General features: G+C 26.8%; 1 protein-coding gene and 1 long non-coding RNA gene across 3 annotated transcripts in view; both read right to left on the bottom strand.

The window, feature by feature from the left end:
* Positions 1–8414, bottom strand: part of mthl8 (methuselah-like 8) — a 42014-nt gene extending 33600 nt beyond the window's left edge. The window contains exon 1 of one of the 2 annotated variants that reach the window (XM_075306291.1): positions 8028–8414. The gene's annotated coding sequence lies outside the window, so the exon portion shown is untranslated. The remainder of the gene's footprint in view (positions 1–8027) is intronic. The other variant, XM_075306292.1, reaches the window with a different exon arrangement.
* A 12737-nt stretch (positions 8415–21151) lies between these two features.
* Positions 21152–21778, bottom strand: LOC142237116 (uncharacterized). The gene is made up of 3 exons (XR_012722350.1): positions 21728–21778; positions 21392–21633; positions 21152–21324 (listed from the first exon to the last, which is right to left on the bottom strand). It is a non-coding gene; the product is annotated as an uncharacterized LOC142237116 (long non-coding RNA).
* Between the last annotated feature and the right edge of the window lie 483 nt (positions 21779–22261).

Genomic DNA, 22261 nt, shown 5'->3' with positions numbered 1-22261 from the left:
TGTTATCTAGAGGGTGGCTGATATGTAATCCAACAAAGTAAAATGCTTTAGTTTTTGTTTTTAATTTAATTGTTCAAATGCAAAAATGTCAGTAATAACATCAAATTTGGATTTCTTCGAATTGTCTACCTGTGGCACAGATTATGGCATTAAAACGGCGAAAAAAAGCGATAACACGCTGCACGAAATTGGCTCTCTGGTATTTTGTCCCATTCCTGGTGTTTGTTAGAGCCAACTTTGACAAATTTTCAATAGCAATAAAATTTTGACTAAACTTCCTATAAAAAATAAAATTTTGGTAAAGTATTCTAAAGAAATAAAATTTTCTATAGAAAAAGAATTAAAAAAATCTATAAAAATAACATTTTTACACAATTGTCTAAAGTAATAAAATTTTGACAAGATTTTTCATAGAAGTAAAATTTGGCAAAATTTTCTATATAAATACAATATTTACAAAAATTTCTATAGAAATAAAATTTTGTGAAAATTTTCCATAGAAATAAAATTTTGAAAAATTTTTGTATAGAAATAAAATTTTGAACAAATTTTCTATAGAAATACATTTTTTACAAAAATTTCTATAGAAATAAAATTTTGACAAAATTTTCTATAGAAATAAAATTTTGATAAAATTTTCTATAGAAATAAAATTTTGACAAAATTTTCTATAGAAATTGACAAAATTTTCTATAGAAATAAAATTTTGACAAAATTTTCTATAGAAGTACAATTTTAAAAAAATTTTCTATTGAAACAAAATCTTGATTTCCTATAGAAAACAAATTTTTAATAGAAATTAAATTTTGATAAATTTTTCTATAAAAAATATCAAGTCAATTCCTTTAATTTTTTATCGTTTAAGATCATACTATATAAGACCATTGTAGAAGTAGTAATTTTCCTTTCTATAGAGATAAAATTTTGTAAAAACTTTCCTAAAAAAATTCTACAGCAATAAATTTTTTTTATAGAGAGAAAATTTTGGCAAAATTTTCTATAGAAATAAAATTTTTAAAAAATTTTTTATAGAAAGAAAATTTTGGCAAAAATTTCTACAGAAATAAAATTTTGACAAAAATTTCTATAGGAATAAAATTTGACAAAATTTTCTATAGAACTAAAATATTGACAAACATTTCTATAGAAATAAGATTTTGACAAATTTTCTATAGAAATAAAATATTGACAAAATCTCCTACAGAACTAAAATTTTGACAAATTTTCTACAGAACTAAAAGTTAGACAAAATTTTCCAAAAAAAAAAAAAAATTGACAAAATTTTCTATAAAACTAAAATTGTGACAAAATTTTCAATAGAAATAAAATTTTGACAAAATTAGCTATAGAAATAAAATTTTGTCAAAATTTTCTATAGAACTAAAATTTTGACAAAATTAGCTATAGAAATAAAATTTTGACAAATTTTCTATAGAAATAAACTATTGACAAAATCTTCTACAGAACTAAAATTTAGACAAAATTTTTTACAGACGTAAAAGTTAGACAAACCTTTCCAAAAAAAATTGTTAAAATTTTTGTATAGAACTAAAATTTTGACAAAATTTTCTATAGAACTAAAAGTTAGACAAAATTTTCCAAAAAAAATTTACAAAATTTTCTATAGAACTAAAATTTTGACAAAATTAGCTATAGAAATAAAATTTTGACAAAATATTCTATATAACTAAAATTTTGACAAAATTTTCTATAGAACTAACATTTTGACAACATTTTCTATAGAAATAAAATTTTGACAAATTTTCTATAGAAATAAAATATTGACAAAATCTTCTACAGAACTAAAATTTTGACAAAATTTTCTATAGAACTAAAATTTTGACAAAATTTTCTATAGAACTAACATTTTGACAAAATTTTCTATAGAACTAAAATTTTGACAAAATTAGCTATAGAACTAAAAGTTAGATAAATTTTTCAAAAAAAAATGACAAAATTTTCTATAGAAATAAAATTTTGACAAAATTTTCAATAGAACTAAAATTTTGACAAAATATTCTATAGAACAAAAATTTTGACAAAATTTTCTATAGAACTAACATTTTGACAAAATTTTCTATAGAACTAAAATTTTAACAAAATTTTCTATAGAACTAAAATTTTGATAAAAATTTCTATAGAACTAAAATTTTGACAAAATTTGCTATAGAAATAAAATTTTGACAAAATTTGCTATGAAAATAAAATTTTGACAAATTTTCTCTAGAAATAAAATATTGACAAAATCTTCTACAGAACTAAAATTTAGACAACATTTTCTACAGAACTAAAAGTTAGACAAAAATTTCCAAAAAAAACAATTTTGACTAAATTTTCTATAAATCTAACATTTTGACAAAATTTTCGATAGAACTAAAATTTTGATAAAAATTTCTATAGAACTAAAATTTTGACAAAATTTACTATAGAAATAAAATTTTGACAAAATGTTCTATAGAAATTGACAAAATTTTCTATAGAAATAAAATTTTGACAAAATTTTCTATAGAAGTAAAATTTTAAAAAAATTTTCTATTGAAACAAAATCTTGATTTCCTATAGAAAACAAATTTTTAATAGAAATTAAATTTTGATATAAAAAATATCAAGTCAATTCCTTTAATTTTTTATCGTTTAAGATCATACTATATAAGACCATTGTAGAAGTAGTAATTTTCCTTTCTATAGAGATAAAATTTTGTAAAAACTTTCCTAAAAAAATTCTACAGCAATAAATTTTTTTTATAGAGAGAAAATTTTGGCAAAATTTTCTATAGAAATAAAATTTTTAAAAAATTTTTTATAGAAAGAAAATTTTGGCAAAAATTTCTACAGAAATAAAATTTTGACAAAAATTTCTATAGGAATAAAATTTGACAAAATTTTCTATAGAACTAAAATATTGACAAACATTTCTATAGAAATAAGATTTTGACAAATTTTCTATAGAAATAAAATATTGACAAAATCTCCTACAGAACTAAAATTTTGACAAATTTTCTACAGAACTAAAAGTTAGACAAAATTTTCCAAAAAAAAAAAAAATTGACAAAATTTTCTATAAAACTAAAATTGTGACAAAATTTTCAATAGAAATAAAATTTTGACAAAATTAGCTATAGAAATAAAATTTTGTCAAAATTTTCTATAGAACTAAAATTTTGACAAAATTAGCTATAGAAATAAAATTTTGACAAATTTTCTATAGAAATAAACTATTGACAAAATCTTCTACAGAACTAAAATTTAGACAAAATTTTTTACAGACGTAAAAGTTAGACAAACCTTTCCAAAAAAAATTGTTAAAATTTTTGTATAGAACTAAAATTTTGACAAAATTTTCTATAGAACTAAAAGTTAGACAAAATTTTCCAAAAAAAATTTACAAAATTTTCTATAGAACTAAAATTTTGACAAAATTAGCTATAGAAATAAAATTTTGACAAAATATTCTATATAACTAAAATTTTGACAAAATTTTCTATAGAACTAACATTTTGACAACATTTTCTATAGAAATAAAATTTTGACAAATTTTCTATAGAAATAAAATATTGACAAAATCTTCTACAGAACTAAAATTTTGACAAAATTTTCTATAGAACTAAAATTTTGACAAAATTTTCTATAGAACTAACATTTTGACAAAATTTTCTATAGAACTAAAATTTTGACAAAATTAGCTATAGAACTAAAAGTTAGATAAATTTTTCAAAAAAAAAATGACAAAATTTTCTATAGAAATAAAATTTTGACAAAATTTTCAATAGAACTAAAATTTTGACAAAATATTCTATAGAACAAAAATTTTGACAAAATTTTCTATAGAACTAACATTTTGACAAAATTTTCTATAGAACTAAAATGTTAACAAAATTTTCTATAGAACTAAAATTTTGACAAAATTTGCTATAGAAATAAAATTTTGACAAATTTTCTATAGAAATAAAATATTTACAAAATCTTCTACAGAACTAAAAGTTAGACAAACTTTTCCAAAAAGAAATTGACAAAATTTTCTATTGAACTAAAATTTTGACAAAATATTCTATAGAACTAAAATTTTGACAAAATTTTCTATAGAACTAAAATTTTGACAAAATTTTCTATAGAACTAATATTTTGACAAAATTTTCTATAGAACTAAAATTTTGACAAAATTTTCTGTAGAACTAATATTTTCACAAATTTTCTATAGAAATAAAATATTGACAAAATCTTCTACAGAACTAAAATTTAGACAAAATTTTCTACAGAACTAAAAGTAAGACAAAATTTTCTACAGAACTAAAAGTAAGACAAAATTTGCTATAGAAATAAAATTTTGACAAAATTTGCTATACAAATAAAATTTTGCCAAATTTTCTATAGAAATAAAATATTGACAAAATCTCCTACAGAACTAAAATTTAGACAAAATTTCCTACAGAACCAAAAAAAAAAATTCTATAGATCTAACATTTTGACAAAATTTTCTATAGAACTAAAATTTTGACCAAATTTTCTATAGAACTAAAATTTTGACAAAATTTTGTGTAGAACTAATATTTTGACAAATTTTCTATAGAAATAAAATATTGACAAAATCTTCTACAGAACTAAAATTTAGACAAAATTTTCGACAGAACTAAAAGTTAGACAAAATTTTCCAAAAAACAAAAAATTGACAAAATTTGCTATAGAAATAAAATTTTGACAAAATTTGCTATGAAAATAAAATTTTGACAAATTTTCTCTAGAAATAAAATATTGACAAAATCTTCTACAGAACTAAAATTTAGACAAAATTTTCTACAGAACTAAAAGATAGACAAAAATTTCCAAAAAAAAAAATATTGACAAAATTTTCTATAGATCTAACATTATGACAAAATTTTCTATAGATCTAACATTTTGACAAAATTTTCTATAGAACTAAAATTTTGAAAAAATTTTCTATAGAACTAAAATTTTGACAAAATTTTCTATAGAACAAAAAATTTGACAAAATTTTCTATCGAACTAAAATTTTGACAAAATTTTCTATAAAACTAAAATTTTGACAAAATTTGCTATAGAAATAAAATTTTGACAAATTTTCTATAGAACTAATATTTTGACAAATTTTCTATAGAAATAAAATATTGACAAAATCTTCTACAGAACTAAAATTTAGACAAAATTTTCGACAGAACTAAAAGTTAGACAAAATTTTCCAAAAAACAAAAAATTGACAAAATTTGCTATAGAAATAAAATTTTGACAAAATTTGCTATGAAAATAAAATTTTGACAAATTTTCTCTAGAAATAAAATATTGACAAAATCTTCTACAGAACTAAAATTTAGACAACATTTTCTACAGAACTAAAAGTTAGACAAAAATTTCCAAAAAAAAACAATTTTCACTAAATTTTCTATAAATCTAACATTTTGACAAAATTTTCGATAGAACTAAAATTTTGATAAAAATTTCTATAGAACTAAAATTTTGACAAAATTTACTATAGAAATAAAATTTTGACAAAATTTGCTATGAAAATAAAATTTTGACAAATTTTCTATAGAAATAAAATATTGACAAAATCTTCTACAGAACTAAAATTTAGACAAAATTTTCTACAGAACTAAAAGATAGACAAAAATTTCCAAAAAAAAAAATATTGACAAAATTTTCTATAGATCTAACATTATGACAAAATTTTCTATAGATCTAACATTTTGACAAAATTTTCTATAGAACTAAAATTTTGAAAAAATTTTCTATAGAACTAAAATTTTGACATAATTTTCTATAGAACAAAAAATTTGACAAAATTTTCTATCGAACTAAAATTTTGACAAAATTTTCTATAAAACTAAAATTTTGACAAAATTTGCTATAGAAATAAAATTTTGACAAATTTTCTATAGAACTAATATTTTGGCAAATTTTCTATAGAAATAAAATATTGACAAAATCTTCTACAGAACTAAAATTTAGACAAAATTTTCTACATAACTAAAAGTTAGACAAAATTTTCCAAAAAACAAAAAATTGACAAAATTTGCTACAGAAACAAAATTTTGACAAAATTTGCTATAGAAATAAAATTTTGACAAATTTTCTTTAGAAATAAAATATTGACAAAATCTTCTACAGAACTAAAATTTAGACAAAATTTTCTACAGAATTAAAAGTTAGACAAAAATTTCCAAAAAAAAATTAGACAAAATTTTCTATAGAACTAAAATTTTGACAAAATTTTCTATAGAAGTAAAATTTTGACAAAATTTTCTACAGAACTAAAAGTTAGACAAAATTTTCTATAGAACTAATATCTTGGCAAAATTTTCTATAGAACTAAAATTTTGACAAAATTTTGTATAGAACTAAAATTTTCACAAAATTTTCTATAGAAATAAAATTGTGACAAAATTTTATGTAGAAATTTTGTTATTTGAGTGCTGGCGAATCTAAGGCGAAAATGGGTCTTCCCTTTCGAACTTATTTTGTGCATCGGTGAATTCCTGCACTTTTGGCAACTTCAATGGCCTTTTACCAAGCTAATTTGTTTATATGTGTTGCATCCGTTCTGGCGATATGTTCAGAATGTTTTCTACTGGTCTTCGCTTTACGGATTAGTTCTGGTGTTTTTATCAATTTTTTGTTCACCTTTTGAACGCGATGCAAAACTGCCAGTATCACTCACGGTAACGATGCTACAAGAAACAAAAAAAATTGTTTCCATTCAAATGGTTAAGGTATAATAACCACTTGTGGTTTTCTAGTGAATTATAAAGCCAACACACTATCACGCTTGAATTCCATCACGAATAAGATTGTTTCTGGTTGCCATGTAATAGATCAAAATGCTTTTGTAAGCTTGTTAAGAATAAAATGAACTGTCACTGGAATAAATCTTTCGGCTTTCAGACGAGCTCTGTGGAAATTATAACAACCTGAAGTTGATTGAATTATATATCAGCCACTCTGTAAATTGCACCCAGAGAAGGAATATGAATATCACCCCAAACATGTTTTAAAGGCAAAATGTTATTTTTGGACGGTGAACTTGGAATATGTTTGTCGCAACCATGTTATTTTCTCAGAAATTATTATCCGATTTCGGCAACCATGTATATGTTTGCCGAGAAAGTTACATTTTGGTGTCAAAAATGTTCCATTTCCACCGTCCCGAAATAACATTTTGCTATTTGAATATATGTTTGAGGTGGTCATATTCATTCTCTGTGTGTGATGGGTAAATTTACCAGTTTTTTTTATATAATTATGCCATTTTTATTGCGAGTGACACCTTTCGTACCACTTTTTAGAACATCTCAACGGTAACACTGTTCGCCATCTTCAATCAATTGATTTTGCTGAAAAACTCGAAGCACGCGATGCTCTTTGACAAAAAATTCTATGAGCGATCCAATTTTTCCAATTTTTGTGTACTTTGAAATTTTTTTTTGCGAGTCAGTATATAAATGTTTTTATATTTAAATTCACTCGGAGAATTGCACTAAGGCTACCTTTAAGACGAAATTCTCTTTTAACTTTCATTAATTTAAAATTTTGTTTAATTTTTAGAAATGCTTAAATAGTTGAACAATTTGGTTTTACTTAAAAACTTGGAGCAAAAAAAAACTATGAATCATTCAATATTGATTCAATTTTTTGTTTATGTTTAAATGTATATTTATTTATTTTTTTGCGTATTCAATTTTCCCACATGTTTTGAAATTGAAATTCATTATATATATATTTTTTATTTTCTAATTTTTTATCAATTTAAAATTTTTTAAATTTTTTTGAAATGTTTGCTTGAATAATTTGATTTTACTTAAAAACTCTAAGCAAAAAAATCTATGAACTGCTCAATATTAATTCATTTTTTTGTAAATTTTTAAATGTATTTTTAAATTTTTTTCTGTGTAGTCAATTTTCCGACATGCTTTGAAATTGAAATTCATTATTATTTTTTTTTTTGTAATTTTTAAACATTTTATATAAACATTTTTTTGTATTGAATTTCACTCGCCACCGCATACACACACACTCACACAGTGATATTTGCACTAAAGGGAAAACTGCGTTAATCCTTCACTTTCCTTTAGCCTTTATGGCATTCGCCATTTCGTCTATTCAACCGTTGGTGAAATTCTCATAAAATATCGCACACCCTTTTAATGACGTTATTGTATGGAACTACCTTCGAAATTCTTTCACTTGGGCTTGGGGATTAATTATGGCCACTTTGTATTGTTTATTTTAAAGGATGGGATAATGATGGCAATGTCGATAGTTGACATAGTTTGCTATGTAAAATTTTGTTTATGGTCGTAGTAAGGTAATCGCGAAAGGAGATAGCAAATTCATTTTTTTTTGTAAATTCCTTTTTATTTTGTTAGTTTTCCGATTTTTTCGTGAAACAACCGTACCTGACGCGTATCCACCTACAACTGATTCATGGAGATCTTTGTGTTCATGGTTTAACCAAAACACCACTCGGTTGGTAGCCAATTCGACCATTTGTTTTGCACTATATTTTTGCCCGTTGAAGGCAATTGTTTTTTAATTGTTTTCTAAACATGGCAATGGGATATATTAGAGGATAAGGTGAGGTGTAAAGGGGGGCGATTGGGAAATGTCCAGGAAATACAAATAAGTCCATCTATAGAAATTTAGTCAAATTTTTATTTCTATAGAAAATTTTCTCAAACTTTTATAGTTACAGAAAATTTTGTCAAAATTTTATTTCTATAGAAAATTTTATCAAATTTTATTTATAAAGAAAATTTTGTGAAAATTTTATTTCTATCGAAAATTTTGTAGAAATTTTATTTCTAAAGAAAATTTTGTAAACTTTTTTTATTTCTTAAAAAATTTTGACAAAAATTTATTTCTATAGAAAATTCTGTAAAATTTTTATTTCTATAGCAAATTTGTCACAATTTTATTTCAATAGAAAATTTTGTCAAAATTTTATGCCTATAGAAAACTTTTTCAAAATTTTAGTTCTGTAGCAAATGTTGTCAAAATTTTATATCTATAGAAAATTTTGTCAAAATTTTATTTCTATAGAAAATTTTGTAAAATTCTGTAAAAAAATTATTTCCAAAAAAAAATTTGTCAAATTTTGTAAAAATTTTATTTCTATAGAAAATTTTGTAAAAATTTTATTTCTATAGAAAATGTTGTCAAAATTTTATTTCTATAGAAAATTTCGACAAAATTGTATTTCTATAGAAAATTTGCCAAAATTTTATTTCTATAAAAAATGTTGTCAAAATTTTATTTCTATAAAAAATGTTGTCAAAATTTTATTTATATAGGAAATTGTGTCAAAATTTTATTTCTATAGAAATTTTCTTCAAAACTTTATTTCTACAGAAAATTTCGACAAAATTTTATTTCTATAAAAAATGTTGTCAAAATTTTATTTCTATAGAAAATTTTGTCAAAATTTTATTTATATAGGAAATTGTGTCAAAATGTTATTTCTATAGAAATTTTCTTCAAAACTTTATTTCTGCAGAAAATTTCGACAAAATTTTAATTCTATATAAATTTTGTCAAAATTTTGTTTCTATAGAAAATTTTGTCAAAATGTTATTTCTTAAGGAAATTGTGTCATAATTTTATTCCTATAGAAAATTTCTTCTAAGTTTTATTTCTACAGAAACTTTCTAAAAAATTTTATTTCTATAGAAAATTTTCTCAAAATTTTATTTCTATAGGAAAGTGTGTCAAAATTTTATTTCTATAGAAATTTTCTTCAAAACTTTATTTCTACAGAAACCTTCTTCAAAATTTTGTTTCTATAGGAAATTGTGTCAAAATGTTATTTCTATAGAAATTTTCTTCAAAACTTTATTTCTACAGAAAATTTCGGCAAAATTTTAATTCTATATAAATTTTGTCAACATTTTATTTCATAGAAAATTTTGTCAAATTTTTTTCCATAGAAAATTCGGTCAAAATTCGGTCAAAAAGTTTTATTTCTACAGAAACTTTCTTCAAAATTTTGTTTCTATAGGAAATTAATTCAAAATTTTATTTCTATAGAAATTTTTTTCAAAACTTTATTTCTACAGATAATTTCGACAAAATTTTAATTCTATATAAATTTTGTGAACATTTTATTTCTATAGAAAATTTTGTAATTTTTTTTCCATAGAAAATTTGGTCAAAATTTTATTTCTATAGAAAATGTTGTCAAAATTTTATTTCTATAGAAAATTTGGTCAAAATATTAAAATTAAAAACTGCTATTTCGTTATGATCAACAAGACAATTTACTATGGACTTTCCAATATTGCATTTAGCCAACAACTTGTTCTTCCACCATTCCAAAATTTTATTTCTATAGAAAATGTTGTTCAATTTTTATTTTTATAGAAAATTTTGTCAAAATTTTATTTCTTAAAAAAGTTTATCAAAATTTTATTTCTATACAAAATTTCGACAAAATTGTATTTCTATAGAAAAATTGGACAAAATTGTAATTCTGTATAAAATTTTGTCAAAATTTTATTTCTATAAAGAATTTTGTCAAAATTTTTTCTATAGAAAATTTCGGCAAAATGTTGCCAAAATTTCTATAAAGAATTTGGTCCAAATTTTATTTTTATAGAAAGTGTTGTAAAATTTTTATTTTTTTTTTTTAAACTGTCAAAATTTTATTTCTTAAAAAAGTTGGTCAAAATTTTATTTCTTTTAAAAATTTTGTCAAAATTTTATTTCTTTTAAAAAGTTTGTCTTAGCTGATGTCCTCTGTAGCCAATGCTACTATTGTAATATTATTCTTATATTATACTATAAGTCTAATTTTGTAAATAAATAACTAAAAATTTTGTCAAAATTTTATTTCTATAGAAAATTTCGACAAAATTTTATTTGTATAGAAAAATTGGCCAAAATTGTAATTCTGTATACAATTTTGTCAAAATTTTATTTCCAAAAAAAAAAATGTCAAATTCGGTAAAAAATTTTATTTCTATAGAATGTATTGTCAAAATTTTATTTCTATAGAGAATTTTGTCACAATTTTTTCTATAGAAAATTTCGGGAAAATTTAATTTCTATAGAGAATGTTGCCAAAATTTCTATAAAGAATTTTGTCAAAATTTTATTTCTTAAAAAAGTTGGTCAAAAGTTTATTTCTTTTAAAAATTTGGTCAAAATTTTATTTCTATAGAAAATTGCGACAAAATTGTATTTCTATAGAAAAATTGGACAAAATTGTAATGCTGTATAAAATTTTGTCAAATTCTGAAAAATTTTGTTTCCAAAAAAAAAAATTTGTCAAATTCTGTAAAAATTTTATTTCTATAGAGAATTTTGTCACAATTTTTTCTATAGAAAATTTCGGCAAAATTTAATTTCTATTGAAAATGTTGCCAAAATTTCTATAAAGAATTTTGTCAACATTTTATTTTTATAGAAAATGTTGTTCAATTTTTATTTTCTAAAAAAATTTTGTCAAAATTTTATTTCTTAAAAAAGTTTGTCAAAATTTTATTTCTTTTAAAAATTTTATTAAAATTTTATTTCTTTTAAACATTTTGTCAAAATTTTATTTCTATAGAAAATTCCGACAAAATTTTATTTCTATAGAAAGTATTGTCAAAGTATTGTCTTTCTATAGAGAATTTTGTCAAATTGTTTTTATAGAAAATTTCGACAAAATTTTATTTCTATAGAAAATGTTGCCAAAATTTCTATAAAGAATTTTGTCAAAATTTTATTTTTATAGAAAATGTTGTTCAATTTTTATTTTCTAAAAAAAATTTTGTCAAAATTTTATTTCTGAAAAAAGTTTGTCAAAATTTTATTTCTTTTGAAAATTTTGTCAAAATTTTATTTCTTTTAAAAATTTTGTAAAAATTTTATTTCTTTTAAAAATTTTGTCAAAATTTTATTTCTATAGGAAATTGTGTCAAAATTTAATTTCTATAGAAAATTTCTTCAATGTTTCTACAGAAGTTTTTTTTCAAAACTTTATTTCTATAGAAAATTTCGACAAAATTTTAATTCTATAGAAAATTTCGACAAAATTTTAATTCTATAGAAAATTTCGAGAAAATTTTAATTCTATACAAAATTTCGACAAAATTTTAATTCTATATAAATTTTGTCAAAATTTTATTTCTACAGAAAATTTTGTCAAAATTTTATTTCTGAAAAAATTTTGTCAAAATTTTATTTCTTTTAAAAATTTTGTCAAAATTTTATTTCTTTTAAAAATTTTTTCAAAAATTTATTTCTTTTAAAAATGTTGTCAAAATTTTATTTCCATAGAAAAATTGGCCAAAATTGCAATTCTGTATAAAATTTTGTCAAAATTTTATGTCTATAGAAAATTTTGTCAAACTCTGTAAAAATTTTATTTCCAAAAAAAAAAACTTGTCAAATTCTGTAAAAATTTTAGTTCTATAGAAAGTATTGTCAAAATTTTCTTTCTAAAGAGACTTTTGTCAAAATTTTTTCTATAGAAAATTTCGGCAAAATTTAATTTCTATAGAAAATGTTGCCAAAATTTCTATAAAGAATTTTGTCAAAATTTTATTTTTATAGAAAATGTTGTTCAATTTTTATAAAAAAAAATTTTGTCAAAATTTTATTTCTTTTAAAAATTTTGTCAAAATTTTATTTCTTTTAAAAATGTTGTCAAAATTTTATTTCTATAGAAAATTTCGACAAAATTTTATTTCTATAGAAAAATTGGGCAAAATTGCAATTCTGTAAAATTTTGTCAAAATTTTATGTCTATAGAAAATTTTGTCAAATTCTGTAAAAATTTTATTTCCAAAAAAAAAAAAATGTCAAATTCTGTAAAAATGTATTTCTATAGAAAGTATTGTCAAAATTTTCTTTCAAAAGAGAATTTTGTCAAAATTTTTTTCTGTAGAAAATTTCGGCAAATTTTAATTTCTATAGAAAATGTTGCCAAAATTTCTATAAAGAATTTTGTCAAAATTTTATTGTTATAGAAAGTGTTGTTCAATTTTTATTTTCTAAAAAAAATTTTGTCAAAATTGTATTTCTTAAAAAAGTTTGTTGAAATTTTATTTGCAATTCTGTATAAAATTTTGTCAAAATTTTATGTCTATAGAAAATTTTGTCAAATTCTCTAAAAATTTTATTTCCAAAAAAATTTGTCGAATTCTGTAAAAATGTTTTTCGATAGAAAATTTCGACAAAATTTTATTTCTATAGAAAATGTGCCAAAATTTTATTTCTATAAAAAATGTTGTCAAAATTTTATTTCTATAGAAAAATTTGCCAAAATTTTATTTCTATAGAAAATTTCTTCAATGTTTCTACAGAAGTTTTTTTTTGAAAACATTATTTCTATAGAAAATTTCGACAAAAATTTAATTCTATAGAAAGTTTCGACAAAATTTTAATTCTATAGAAAGTTTCGAGAAAATTTTAATTATATAGAAAATTTCGACAAAATTTTATTTCTATATAAATTTTGTCAAAATTTTATTTCTACAGAAAATGTTGTCAAAATTTTATTTCTATAGAAAATTTGGTCAAAATTTTATTTCCATAGAAAATTTTTGAAACCCTCTCTTAAATATGTCAAAATCCATCTCCATATTCTTTTTCTACCTCATTTGTTTTCTTTATTTGTAATACTCCACCCTAATACACATTGACTTTCACAAAGCTCTCAGAACAAAACTCGTAAAAACTGTCATTTCGTTATGACCAACAAGTCAATTTACCATGAACTTAATACAATTGCATTTAGCCAACAACTTGTTGTTTCACCATTTCATTCGTAATGCTTTGCTCTCCTCATACCATTACACAAGACTTCTTGTATGTATGTCACCTTTGACCCGTTTTGTCTCAAAGGACTCCGGAGTACCTTAATTATTAATTTCCGCAACTAAAGTGCCATAATTCTTGCAAGTGTCCATCATTCCATGGGACGATAGCGTGAGGGTGGGTGATAATTGTTAAGTGTTTCAAACTAAATTGAATCGAAAATAATAGGTGTGTTTTGTGTTAAAGGCTATGAAGTTTGCTGAAGTGTGAGAACATTATTGTACTGGGGTTCAATAAAAATATACTATTAAGGCAAATTTTGATGGATATATTATAATAATCTTTAAATCACAATAGGAATTTCATTGTGAATGAAAAAATATTTATTGTCTTCAATCACAGAAATGATAATCAATCACGAAAATCAATTAAAAAATTAATTGATACAACTAATTTATATGATTGATTTTTGTTTTAATTAATTGTTGAATCAATTAAACATTTAAATGAATATTTTTATACCCTCCATCATAGGATGGGGGTATATTAACTTTGTCATTCCGTTTGTAACACATCGAAATATTGCTCTAAGACCCCATAAAGTATATATATATTCTGGGCCGTGGTGAAATTCTGAGTCGATCTAAGCATGTCCGTCCGTCCGTCCGTCCGTCCGTCTGTTGAAATCACGCTAACTTCCGAACAAAACAAGCTATCGACTTGAAACTTGGCACAAGTAGTTGTTATCGATGTAGGTCGGATGGTATTGAAAATGGGCCATATCGGTCGACTTTTACGTATAGCCCCCATATAAAGGGACCCTCAGCTTTGGCTTGTGGAGCCTCTAACAGAAGCATATTTCATCCGATCCGGCTGAAATTTGGTATATGGTGTTGGTATATGGTCGCTAACAACCATGCAAAAATTGGTCCATATCGGTCAATAATTATATATAGCCCTCATATAAACCGATCCCCCGATTTGGCTTGCGGAGCCTCAAAGAGAAGCAAATTTCATCCGATCTAGATGAAATTTAGCACATGGTGTTGGTATATGGTCCTTAACAACCTTGCAAAATTTGGTCCACATCGGTCCATAATTTTATATAGCCCCCATATAAACCGATCCCCAGATTTGGCTTGCGGAGCCTAAAAGAGAAGCAAATTTCATCCGATCCGGCTGAAATTTGGTACATGATGTTGGTATATGGTCTCTAACAACCTTGCAAAAATTGGTCCATATCGGTCCTTAATTATATATAGCCCCCATATAAACCGATCCCCAGATTTGGCTTGCGGAGCCTCAAAGAGAAGCAAATTTCATCCGATCTGGCTGAAATTTGGTACATGATGTTGGTATATGGTCTCTAACAACCGTGCAAAAATTGGTTCACATCGGTCCATAATTATATATAGCCCCCATATAAACCGATCCCCAGATTTGGCTTGCGGAGCCTCAAAGAGAAGCAAATTTCATCCGATCCGGGTAAAAGTTGGTACATGATGTTGCTATATGGTCTCTAACAACCATGCAAAAATTGGTCCATATCGGTCCTTAATTATATATAGCCCCCATATAAACCGATCCCCAGATTTGGCTTGTGGAGCCTCTAAGAGAAGCATATTTCATCCGATCCGGCTGAAATTTGGTACATGGTGTTGGTATATGGTCTCTAACAATCATGCAAAAATTGGTCCACATCGGTCCATAATTATATATAGCCCCCATATAAACCGATCCCGAGATTTGGCTTGCGGAGCCTCAAAGAGAAGCAAATTTCATCCGATCCGTCTGAAATTTGGTACATGATGTTGGTATATGGTCTCTAACAACCATGCAAAAATTGGTCCACATCGGTCCATAATTATATATAGACCCCATATAAACCGATCTCCAGATTTGGCTTGCGAAGCCTCAAAGAGAAGCAAATTGCATCCGATCCGGCTGAAATTTGGTACATGGTATTGGTATATGGTCTCTAACAACCGTGCAAAAATTGACCCACATCGGTCCATAATTATATATAGCCCCCATATAAACCGATCCCCAGATTTGGGTTGCGGAGCCTCAAAGAAAAGCAAATTTCATCCAATCCGGTTGTAATTTGGAACATGGTGTTAGTATATGATCTTTAACAACCGTGGCAGAATTGGTCCATATTGGTCCATAATTATATATAGCCCCCATATAAAACATTCTCCAGATTTGACCTCCGGAGCCTCTTGGAGGAGCAAAATTCATCCGATCCGGTTCAAATTAGGAACGTGGTGTTAGTATATGGTCGCTAACAACCATACCAAAATTGGTCCAATCACACAAAAATTGGTCCATATCGGTTCATAATCATGGTTGCCACTAGAGCCAAAAATAATCTACCAAAATTTTATTTCTAGAGAAAATTTTGTTAAAATTTTATTCGGTTCATAATAAAATTTTCATCATTGTCAAAATTTTATTTCTATAGAAAATTTTGTCAAAATTTTATTTCTATAGAAAATTTTGTTCAAATTTTATTCGGTTCATAATCATGGTTGCCACTCGAGCCAAAAATAATCTACCCAGATTTTATTTCTATAGAAAATTTTGTCAAAAGCTTTTTTCTATAGAAAATTTTGTTAAAATTTTATTTCTGTAGAATTTTTTGTCAAAATTTTCTTTCTATAGAAAATTTTGTCAAAATTTTTAGTTCTATAGAAAATTTTGTGAAAATTTTATTTCTATAGAAAATTTTTTTTTAAATTTTATTTCTGTTGAAAATTTTGTAAAAATTTTATGTCTACTTTGTCAAACTGAATTATATACGTATTGGATCGATCTTTTTTGATTTAATATATTCCACGTATGGACTTACATACAATTTAGAAGATGGTGTTAGGAGGTTTTAAGATACCTTGCCATCGGCAAGCGTTACCGCAACTTAAGTAATTCGATTCTGGATGGCAGTGTTTAGAAGAAGTTTCTACGCAATCCATGATGGAGGGTACATAAGCTTCGGCCTGGCCGAACTTTCGGCCGTATATACTTGTTTAAAACTCAATTAAAATTTTAATTGGAAAAATGTCCATGTTTTTTTTTTTCTGTGTAGCGTTTTAGATTTGTAAGATTGGGAAATTCTTCTAGAGGCACAACTTCAAAAGGAGTCATGACGACTGCTTTGCTACTTAGTGCCATAAGAAAACAGACCTAATGTAAAATGTGCCTGGAAAAGCTAAGACAGATGATGACTTGCCGCCTGTAAGATAGACATAAAAATTAATAATTTAAATTAAAATAACATGTTCATTGTATAAATGGAAATATGTCATTAAAATGTCTTACTTGAAAACAAGTGTATACGGCCGTAAGTTCGGTCAGGCCGAATCTTATATACCTCCACCATGGATTACATAGAAACTTCTACGAAAGACTGTCATAATCGAATTACTTGGGTTGTGGTAATACTTACCGATGGCAAGGTATCCTAAAACTTCTTAACATCGTTTTCTAAATTGTGAGTTAGTCCATACGTGGTATACGAGTATATTAGACAAAAAAGGTATATGGACGATATGGACTTTTGCACGGTACGTAGAGAGTCAGAATTGAAATATGGGGGTCCTCACAACACTCAGTGATAAGAGAGAAGTTCACCAATGTGGTATCACAATGGACTGAATAGTCTAAGTGAGCCTGATACATCGGGCTGCCACCTATTCTAACCTAACCTAAATATGGGGGTCGCTTATATGGGGGCTATATACAATTAAGAACTTGATATGGACCAATTTTTGTGTGATTGGGGATCGATTTATCTGAGGTTGTTAACGGCCATATACTAGCACAATGTACCGAATTTCAACTGACTCGGATGAAATTTGCTCCTCAAAGAGGCTCCAAAACCAAATCTCGGGATCGGTTTATATGGGGGCTATATATGATTATGGACTGATATGGACCACTTTTGGCATGGTTGTTAAATATCATATAAAAGGTTGGCTGATAAGTCCCCAGTCTAACAAAGAAAAACACATTTTTTTTTGTCAAAATTAGTTTTTATTATTCAACATAGTTCCCTTCAAAAGCGCTACAACGATTATAACGACCTTCCAATTTTTTGATACCATTTTGGTAGTACTCCTTCGGTTTTGCCTCAAAATAGGCCTCAGTTTCGGCGATCACCTCTTCATTGCAGCCAAATTTTTTCCTTGCGAGCATCCTTTTGAGGTCTGTGAACAAGAAAAAGTCACTGGGGGCCAGATCTGGGGAATACGGTGGGTGGGGAAGCAATTCGAAGCCCAATTCATGAATTTTTGCCATCGTTGTCTTGGTGGAACAACACTTTTTTCTTCTTCATATGGGGCCATTTTGCCGCGATTTCGACCTTCAAACGCTCCAATAACGCCATATAATAGTCACTGTTGATGGTTTTTCCCTTCTCAAGATAATCAATAAAAATTATTCCATGTGCATCCCAAAAAAAAACAGAGGCCATTACTTTGCCAGCGGATTTTTGAGTCTTTCCACGCTTCGGAGACGGTTCACCGGTCGCTGTCCACTCAGCCGACTGTCGATTGGACTCAGGAGTGTAGTGATGGAGCCATGTTTCATCCATTGTCGCATATCGACGGAAAAACTCGGGTGTATTACGAGTTAACAGCTTCAAACACCGCTCAGAATCATCAACACGTTGTTTTTGGTCAAATGTGAGCTCGCACGGCACCCATTTTGCACAGAGCTTCCGCATATCCAAATATTGATGAATGATATGACCAACACGTTCCTTTGATATCTTTAAGGCCTCTGCTATCTCGATCAACTTCATTTTACGGTCATTCAAAATTATTTTGTGGATTTTTTTGATGTTTTCGTCGGTAACCACCTCTTTCGGGCGTCCACTGCGTTCATCGTCCTCCGTGCTCATTTCACTACGCTTGAATTTTGCATACCAATCAATTATTGTTGATTTCCCTGGGGCAGAGTCCGGAAACTCATTATCAAGCCAAGTGTTTGCTTCCACCGTATTTTTTCCCTTCAGAAAACAGTCTTTTATCAAAACACGAAATTCACAATAACAAAAGTTGCTTCACAAAAGACGCTCTATCTGACGAACTAATTCACTTACAGACGTCAAATTTTGGCACGAATCATTTGAAGGTTGGTACTATATAAGAATAATATGCATTTAATACTAGCGACGCCATCTATGTGTCAGACCGGGGACTTATCAGCCAACCTGTTAAACACATATGGCAAAATAGAATACTTAAAGGGTGATACGGTCACAATTTGATCAATATAAACTTGACGTATTTCTTTCAAATTTCCATTTAAAAAACCTGAACACCCCTCATTTTGAAGGTGTGTGTGTGTAGAATGTTGCTCCTATTTTGATTTTGGAATTCACTCTTCACTTGTCAAAATGCCGTCCAAGCAAGAAGAGCAGCGTATCAAAATTTTGCTCGCGTATCGCGAAAATCCGAGCTACTCGCACGAAAAGCTGGCAAAATCGCTAAAAGTTGCCAAATCAACCGTTACAAATGTAATCGAAGTGTTTGGGGAACGTTTGTCGACAGCCAGGAAGTCTGGATCGGGGGGAAATCGAAAACCGGAAGCCGCTGAGACGACAAAGAGAGTTGCCGGTAGTTTCAAGCGAAACCCTAACCTCTCTCTCCGAGATGCCGCAAATAAGCTGGGTGTATCGTCTACAACCGTGCATCGAGCCAAAAAACGAGCCGGACTATCGACTTACAAGAAGGTAGTGACTCCAAATCGCGATGATAAACAAAATACGACGGCCAAAGCGCGATCCCGGAGGCTGTACACGACGATGCTGACGAAGTTTGACTGCGTGGTAATGGACGACGAAACCTACGTCAAAGCCGACTACAAGCAGCTTCCGGGACAGGAGTTTTATACGGCAAAAGGAAGGGAAAAGGTAGCAGATATGTTCAAGCACATAAAACTGTCAAAGTTCGTAAAGAAATATCTGGTTTGGCAAGCCATCTGTACCTGTGGCTTGAAAATCAGCATTTTCATAGCTTCCGGGACTGTCAACCAAGAAATTTACGTGAAAGAGTATTTGAATAAACGTCTGCTGCCTTTCCTGAAGAAACACGGTTGTTCCGTACTGTTTTGGCCGGATGTGGCATCTTGCCATTACGGTAAAAAGGCCATGGAGTGGTATGCCGCCAACAACGTGCAGGTGGTTCCCAAGGACAAGAACCCTCCCAACACTCCAGAGCTCCGCCCAATTGAGAAATACTGGGCTATTGTCAAGCGGAACCTAAAGAAGACCAAAAAAACTGCTAAGGGCGAGCAGCAGTTCAAGGCAAACTGGCTTTCTGCGGCGATGAAGGTGGACAAGGTGGCTGTACAAAATCTGATAGCAGGTGTCAAGCGTGAGGCCCGGCAATTCGGATTTGGAAAAGCGAAAGCCTAACTGAATATTTTTCCTGAATGTTATACTAATTGAACTTGAAATAGAAATTTAATTTGATTTTTTAAATAAGCGATTTCACCGATTTACACGCGTTTTCCCTAGACCAAATTTTGACCGTATCACCCTTTATATCGGTCTATTTTTGGTACACTAAACCCTAAAACTACAGTTGAAATACTGTTAAAATGAGATTTACGTACACCACCTGGAGTCGACTCCGGAGTCGATTTCACAGCCCTGGTTAATATTACGAGGTTTATTGTTTTTACTAGTGGAAAGGAACCAAATACGAATATAAAGTCAATCGAGTGTAAAATTTTCCAGCATAGGGTATCATATAATCGGTGCATAAACGTTGAAAGGCTTCTGAGAGGTAGGTTTAGACCCCTCCAGAGTATATTTAGCCCCCCCCCCCCCCCGAAATTGAAAACTTATATTGTAACAGTAGTATCGATAGAGGGACTGTAGCCCCCCCCTGGCTAAAGTTGTCTACACACAAAAAAAATTTTTTTGATTTCAATCACGAAAATCGCGGATTCAATCATTTTTTTAATTGAAATGTCTTCAATCACGAAAATGATAGTATCAATCACCCATTTTGATTGAAAACCAACACGATTTTTAATTAAAAATTTAATTGACTTTTGTCACGGAATCAATTAATTGTGTGATTGAATCAATTAAAAACGTGATTGATTTTTAGCATAAAATTCAATCACAGTTTTAATTGAATCAATTAAAATTTTAATTAATTTCGCGACAAAAATCAATCAACTATTTGATTCATTCAATTAAATAATTAATTGAAATTGGCTATAAATTTCGATCAAAAAATTTATATATTGCGAACCCAAAATCGTATTTAGTTTTTTTCTTTTGAAATAAAAGAAAATATGTGTTTCTTATAAAACATATTTAATATTTTATTATTTTTTGAATTATGCAATAGGCAAATAAATTTGGTTCTTGTCATTTGTGTTTTGTTCTAACATAACTTACAAATACAACTACTATCAATAACAACTATAGGGTGAAAAAATAAATTATATAAATCATTATCTTCCTTATAATAATAACCATGTTAGCATGTTCCTTCTAATATGTAGATGCTCCTAGATTTCCAATAATTCAGCAGCCTGTAAGCTAAATTAGTTTTTCTGAAAGTAAACAGAATAATTCGAATTTAATTTTGTTCAATTAAAAGTTAATTTTGTAAAACATTACCTGCATAGAATATCAAGTTCAATTCTTAGTTCCAGGTTGCAGATTTATAATCTTCTTTTGCAGTTGTAGTCTTTTAGCATAAAAAGGTGTATTAAGGAGCTCGGTAATTTAATTTTAGTAACAATTCCTTTCCAAAATTTCCACACATTAAAATCGTCTATTAAAATTTGAACCAATCAAAGACAAAAATAATTGGAAAGCAATGTAATATTTGGTATTATATTGATGATACTTTGCAAATTCTGGAAATAGAAAAAATATAAATGGAAAATACATATTTTTATTATTATCGGATATTTTTCATATTTTTAAATCCAAAAGAAAGAACTTTTTTACCATTACATAATTCAGCTCATTAGTTTATATACCAGATATACTGCTCTCTACTTGAGTTCAAACTGAAAAAGGCAGGTAAAACAAAAATGCAATTTAATGCCAACGCTACTTCGCAACTTTAAGGTGAATCTTCCAACAAAGCCATACCGCTCTTGGTTTTAAGAAAACTAGAAGTGAAAAAAATTTATAATTTTAAAAGATCAATACGGTACCCACTTTTTTATTGCAAACATATTATTCTATATTTGATAAAAAGATGGAGTTGATGGGATTGATTGGTCAATTTCACGAAATAAAATTGGTAACTAAAAGAAATGAATAAAAAATATATTATTTTAGTCCGTTTAATGTAAACAGGCTTCAATGGAAAACGGTATTCACATTTTACAATTTCTTACCTTCAATAAACGTAGATAGTTTTCCATTTTTACAATACCACAAAACACAAACACAGGTAATTTCAAATGCGTTCTGTCATATATTTTGTTCAAACCTTTACCACGTGTCCGTTTGTTGTTGCACACTTTATTTATT

This window comes from Haematobia irritans, chromosome 4, assembly GCF_050003625.1.
Source record: "Haematobia irritans isolate KBUSLIRL chromosome 4, ASM5000362v1, whole genome shotgun sequence".
In the NCBI taxonomy this organism is placed as follows: domain Eukaryota; kingdom Metazoa; phylum Arthropoda; class Insecta; order Diptera; family Muscidae; genus Haematobia; species Haematobia irritans.
Note: the sequence above shows the minus strand (reverse complement) of the source record. Positions and strands in the feature narration are given on the sequence as shown.